General features: G+C 41.0%; 1 non-coding gene across 1 annotated transcript; it reads right to left on the bottom strand.

Annotated features, from left to right (window-relative positions):
• Window positions 1-6,272: 6,272 nt before the first annotated feature.
• Trnan-guu (transfer RNA asparagine (anticodon GUU)) lies at window positions 6,273-6,346 on the bottom strand. The gene has a single exon. It is a non-coding gene; the product is annotated as a tRNA-Asn (tRNA).
• Between the last annotated feature and the right edge of the window lie 523 nt (window positions 6,347-6,869).

Here is a 6,869-nt window from a genome sequence, read left to right as displayed (position 1 = left end):
GATCCCATGCTCGTTCAGTCGCAGTCCACCCGGAGTTGGTGAGCTCCCATTAGCACACTGTCTCAGTGGGTGGACCAACCCCTCGTGGTCATGACTTCCTTGCTCATGTTCTCCCTCCTTCCACTCCTCAACTGGACCTTGGGAGCTCAGTCCAGTGCGCCGATGTGGGTCTCTATCTCCATCAGTCTCTGGACGAAGGTTCTATGGTGATATTAAGATAGTCATCAGTCTGCCTATAAGACAATGCCAGTTCAGGCACCCTCTTCTCCACTGCCCAGGATCCTATCTGGGGTCATCCCCATGGACTCCTGGGGACCTCTCCAGACCAGGCCTCTTGCCATCCTTAAAATGGCTCCCTCAATTAAGATATCTCCTTCCCTGCTCACATATCCTTCCTTCCTCCATCTCAACCCTCCCCCTTCTCCAAGCTCTCCACAATCCTCCCCTTCTCCCTTCTCTCTCCCCCTTTCTCCCTTCCCCCCACCCACCCACATCCCCATGCTCCCAACTTCTGTCTGGCAATCTTGTCTGCTTCCAATTTCAAGGAGGATATATATATATTTATATTTGTAGGTTCACCTTATTACTTAGCTTTTCTGGGATCGTGAACTATAGGCTCTATGTCCTTTGTTTATGGCTAGAATCCACTAAAGAGTGAGTACATACCATATTCATATTATTGGGTCTAGGTATTCTCACTCAGGATAGTGTTTTCTATTTCCATCCATTTGCATGCAAAATTCAAGATATCATTTTTTTTAACCACTGAGTAGTACTCTAATGTGTAGATGTGCCACACTTTCTGAATCCATTATTCCATTGAGGGGCATCTAGGTTGTTTCCAGGTTCTGGCTATTACAATTAATGCTGCTATAAACATAGTTGAACAAATTCTTTTGTAGTATGATTGGGCATCTCTTGGGTATATATTCCCAAGAGTGGTATTGCTGGATCCTGAGGTAGGTTGACTCCCAACATTCTGAAAATCTGCCACACTGATTTCCAAAGTGGTTGCACAAGTTTGCATTCCCACCAGCAATGGATGAGTGTTCTCCTTACTCCACATCCTCTCCAGCATAGGCTATCATTGGTGTTTTTGATTTTAGCCATTCTGACAGGTGTAAGTTGTTTTGATTTGTATTTCCCTGATAGTTAAGGAAGTTGAATATGTCCTGAAGAGTCTTTTGGCCATTTGAAATTGTTCTGTTGTGAATTCTACGTTCAGTTCAGTAATTGGGTTATTTAGAATTTTAATGTCTAGTTTCTTGAGTTCTTTATATATTTTGGCGATCAGACCTTTGTCTGATGTGGGGTTGGTGAAGATCTTCTCCCATTTCATAGGTTGCCTTTTTGTCTTAATGACAGTGTCCTTTGCTTTATAGAAGCTTCTCAGTTTTAGGAGGTCCCATTTATTCATTGTTGCTCTTATTGACTGTGCTACTGGGCTTATATGTAGGAAGTGGTGTCCTGTGTCCACGTATTGTAGACGATTCCCATTTTCTCTTCTGTCAGGTTCAGTGTGGTCTGATTTACATTTAGGTCTTTAATCCATTTGGACTTGAGTTTTGTGCATGGGGATAGGTATGGATCTATTTTCATTCTTCTACAAGTTGAAATCCATTTATTCCAGCACCATTTGTTAAAGATGCTTTCTTTTTTTCCATTTTCTAATTTTTAGCTTCTTTGTCAAAAATAAGATATTCATATGTTTGTGGATTAATAACCAGGTATTCAATTTGATTCCATTGGTCAATTTGTCTGTTTTGTTATGCCAATAGCAAGTTGTTTTCATTACTGTTGCTCTATAATAGAGTTTGATGTCAGGGATGGCAATGCCTCTGGAAGTTCCTTTATTCTATAGAATTGTTTTGGCTATCCTGGGTTTTTTGTTTTTCTATATAAAGTTGGTTATTGTTACCTCAAGGTCTGTGAAGAATTTTGTTGGGATTGTGATGGGGATTGCATTGAATCTATAGATTGCCTTTGGTAGAATTGCCATTTTTTTACTATTTGATCCTACCAATCCAGGAGCATGGGAAATCTTTCCATTTTCTGGTATCCTCTTCAATTTCTTTCTTCAAAGACTTAAAGTTCCTGTCAAATAGATCTTTCATTTCTTTGGTTAGTGTTACCCAAAGATACTTCATGCTATTTGTGGCTATCGTGAAAGGTCATGTTTCTCTGATTTCCCTCTCCGTTTCTTTATCCTTTGTGTATAGGAGGGCTACTGGTTTTTTTTGAGTTGATCTTGTATCCTGTCACATCACTGAATGCATTTATGAGCTGTAGCAGTTTTCTGGTAGAGTTTTTGGGGTCACTTATGTACACTATCATATCATCTGCAAGTAATGAAAGTTTGACTTTTTCCTTTCCAATTCCAATCCCCTTGATCCCCTTATGTTGTCTTCTTGCTATTGCTAGAACTTCAAGCACTATGTTGAAGAGATATGGAGAGAGTGGACAGCATTGTCTTGTTCCTGATTTTAGTGAAATCCCTAGAGTTTCTCTCCATTAATTTGATGTTAGCTGTTGGCTTGCTGTATATTGTTTTATTATATTTATTATTATTTTATATGATCCTTGTATCCCTAATCTCTTCAAGACCTTTATCATAAAAGGTGTTGAATTGTATCAAATGCTTTTTTGGCATGTAATGAAATGATCATATGTTTTTTTTCTTTCAGTTTATTTATATAATGGATTACACTGATAGATTTCTGTATGTTGAACCAGCCGTGCATCTCTGGGATGAAGCCTACTTGATCATAATGGATAATTTTTTGATGTCTTCTTGGATTTGGTTTGCCAGTATTTTATTGAGAATTTTTTCATTGATGTTCATGAGTTGATTGGTCTGTAATTCTCTTTCTTGTTTGAGTGTGTGGTTTTGGTATCAAGGTAACTGTAGCTTCATAAGAAGAGTTTGACAATGGCTCCTCCGTTTCTATTATGTGGAACACATTAAGGAATATAGGTATTAGCTCTTCTTGGAAGTTCTGGTAGAATACTGCACTCAAATCATCTGGCCCTGGGCTTTTTTGGGGGTGGGGGTTTTGATGACAGCTTCTATTTCCTCACGACTTACAGGGCTATTTAAATTATTCACCTGATCTTGATTTAATTTTGGTATATCATATTAATCGAAAAAATCCATTTCTTTCGTATTTTCCTATTTTCTGGCTTTTAGGCTTTTGTAGTAAGACCTAATAATTCTTTGAATTTCCTCAGTGTCTGTTGTTATATCACCCTTTGCGTTTCTGATCTTGTTAATTTGCATGTTCTCTCTGCCTTTTGACTAGTTTGGATAAGGGTTCGTCTATTTTGTTGATTTTCTCAAAAAAAAAAAAAAACCCCAGCTCTTTGTTTCATTGATTCTTTGGATTCTTTTCTGTGTTTCTATTTAGTTGATTTCAGCCCTCAGTTTGATTACTTCCAGTCTTCTACTCTTTTTGGGTAAGTCTGCCTTTTTTTTTTCTAGATCTTTCAGGTGTGCTGTTAGGTCTCTAATGTGAGCCTTCTCCATTTTCTTTATATGGGCATCTAGTGCTATGAACTTCCTTCTTAGTACTGCTTCCATACTGTCCCAGAGATTTGGGTATGTTGTGTCTTTTTTTTTCTTTGAATTCAAAGAAAACTTTAATTTCTTTCTTAATTTTTTCCTGGACCCATGGGTGGTTCAGTAGTTGACTGTTCACTTTTCACAAGTTTGTAAGCTTTCTGGGTGTGGTATTGTTGTTAAATTCTAACTTTACTCCATGGTGATCCGGTAAGACACAGGTGGTTACTACAATTCCTTTGTATCTGTGGATGTTTGCTTTGTTACTAAGTATGTGATCAATTTTTGAGAAGGTTCCACAAGGTGCTGAGAAGAAGGTATATTTCCTGTTTGGGTGGAATGTTCTATAGTTGTCTGTTAAAGTCCATTTGATTCATTACATCTATTAGTTCTCTTATTTCTCTGTTAAGTTTCTGTCTGGTTGACCTGTCCATTGGTGAGAGAGGAGTGTTGAAATCTCCTACTATTAGTGTGTGGGGTTTGATGTGTGATTTGAGTTCTAGTTCTTTTGCATATGTGGGTGCTTTTATATTAGGGGCATAGATATTCAGGATTGCAACTTCATCTTGATGAATTGTTCCTCTTATGAGTTTAAAGTGTCCTTCTTCATCTCTTCTGATTGATTTTAGTTTGAAATCAATTTTGTTAGATATTAGGATAGCCACAACCACTTGTTTCTTAGTTCTGTTTGATTGGAAAACCTTTTCCCAGCCCTTTACCCTGAGGTAGTGTCTGTCTTTGAGGTTGAGATGTGTTTCTTGTAAACAGCAGAATGTTGGATCCTGTTTTTGTATCCATTCTGTTAACCTGTGCCTTTTTATAGGTGAATAGAGTCCATTGATATTAGGTGATATTAATGACCAGTGGTTGTTAACCCCAGTTATTTATTTATTTTTTTCATTTTGGTGGTAGTGTTTGTGTGTTTCCCTTCTTTGTGTTGTTTTGGTGGAGGGTTATCAGATATCTGTGATATAGTGGGTATTGTTGGCTTCCTTGTGTTGAGGTTTACCTTCTAGTACTTTCTGTAAGGTTGGGTTTGTGGATACGTATTGCTTAAATCTGTTTTTGTCCTGAAATAGATTGTTTTCTCCATTGATGGTTAAAGAAAGCTGTGCTGGGTATAGTATTCTAGGCTTGCATCCATGGTCCCTTAGTGTCTGCAGCACATCTATCCAGGACCTTCTGGCTTTCAAGTTCTCCATAGAGAAGTCAGGTGTAATTTTGCTAGGTTTACCTTTATATGTTACTTGACCTTTTTCATTTGCAGCTCTTAATATTCTTTCTTTATTCTGTATGTTTTGTGTTTTGAATATTTTATGGTGAGGGGATTTTTTTTTGTTTTTTGTTTTTTGATCCAGTATATTTGGTATTCGTAAGCTTCTTGTACCTTCATAGGAATTTCCTTTTTTAGGTTGGGAAAGTTTTCTTCTATAATTTTGTTGAATATAATTTCTGGGCCTTTGAGCTGGAATTCTTACAATACCAATTTTCTAGAGAAATACCAGGTAAAAAGCGGGGTGTGTGTGAAGAACAAAATGAAGTGTGTTCTTTGTTTCTTTGTGGGATGACAAAATAAGTCTGGTGAGCTATATATTTCTCTTGCCTACCTCTGACTTTTTCCCGATATCTTAGGGTGGCCGCACTGTCCTTCCCACTCTCCGAGCTCTGTCACGCCGTCCAGGGGTGACAAAGAGAAGAAAGAAGACGGAGAGTTGGCCGAAAAAGACACAGGCCCAGTAAATAAGTCTGGTGGCAAGGCCAAAGGGAAGGAGTGGTCCAGAGGCAAAGTTCAGGGCAAGCTCAGCAATCTAGTACTGTTCGACAAGGCTCCATATGACAAACTCTGTAAGGAAGTCCCTAACTGTAAGCTTATTACTCCAGCTGTGGTCCCTGAGAGACTGAAGGTTCAGGGATCCTTGGCCAGGGCAGCCCTTCAGGAGCTGCTTAGTAAAGGGCTCATTTACTAAGCTGGTTTCAGAGCACAGAGCCCAAGTAATTTCCACCAGAAACACAAAGGGCAGGCACGCCCCAGCTGCTGGTGAAGATACATAAATAGGTTCAATTTATTTAGAAAAATAAAACTTTTTAAAAATAAAATACAGGTTCTGGGCTGTAGGGATAATCAGAGCCTTCCCTGCAGTGTTGTGTCGGCTCCACTAGAGGGCAGACATAGAGTTTTACAGGTTGCTCACATTCACCTGGTATCTAACCAAGGCCAGGAATATCTGACTCAGACATTGATATTCTTCCAAAAAAATATTTTTGGACAATTGGAAAAGTATGCTGTTTTATTCTAGTCAGCACAGTGTATTTTCCAGTTCAACTTAGTGGTGTAAAGTTTACCCGTTATTAAAACCTGGTCCGTTTCCTGCGCTTTGGTGACTTGCTATTCATAATTTTCCTTTATTAAGAAAGGATTCTCACAGTACCCATCCCCCAAGTAAACCAACGACAATAGAAGGTGGTTGTACACAGGTGTCCCCCTCCCCACCGCACCTCTTTCCATCAAAGAAATATACAAATTGACTTTGCTGATTTCCCTGCCAGACAGCATGTGACAGGCAAGGTGATGAATGCCTTAAATACAGGAGCTAAGGTTCTGCATGGGTTTTGTAAATTCTGAGAAGAATGTAGGAGTGTGCACTCTCCAGTTGTCAAGTCAGCACACAAGTGGCTGTAAACACGGAAAGTTGTTTGTTAAAAGCCTAAAGGCCATCGTCCCTAGGTTGGCTTGAACCACCAACCTTTCGGTTAACAGCCGAACGCGCTAACCGATTGCACCACAGAGACGGTGCACAGACCTCTGTCAGGTCGCCTTGGTGATCCAGGCGTCACTGCGGCGGCCACACCTGGGATACCCACAGATCCATGACGGAGCATCCAGAGCAGGAGGCCTCAAAGTCAACAGGCCCTGCGTCCCGAGTGTCCCGCCGAAGCTTCCCCAGCTCCCACGAAAGTTTTCAACCTGGAGACTCAAGGACGCTGAGACCTGGCCGTCACCCGGGGTTCGTGGCCTCCGTGGACTCCACGCTGGCAGACGCGCGTTCCCGGCGCCCATTCGGACTCCGGGAAGGAGCCAAAGTCCGCTTTAGGGTCCGGTCCTTTGCAGACCCCGAGAATGGACGCGCGAAGTTTGGTCACTCCAGATGTGTGCTGGAACCTCAGCGGGACACGTGTGGGAAAGGCGGCTAGTGCGGTTCCAGTGCCCAGGGAGTCCGGACCGGATGGAGATGGACGAACTAGACCCGGAGTGGAGAGGGATCAACGGGGGCGAGGGTGGCCTGTGGTGGGATGGGAGCTGTGAACCGCGGAG

Source organism: Chionomys nivalis, chromosome 18 (genome assembly GCF_950005125.1).
Source record: "Chionomys nivalis chromosome 18, mChiNiv1.1, whole genome shotgun sequence".
Classification (NCBI taxonomy): domain Eukaryota; kingdom Metazoa; phylum Chordata; class Mammalia; order Rodentia; family Cricetidae; genus Chionomys; species Chionomys nivalis.
Note: the sequence above shows the minus strand (reverse complement) of the source record. Positions and strands in the feature narration are given on the sequence as shown.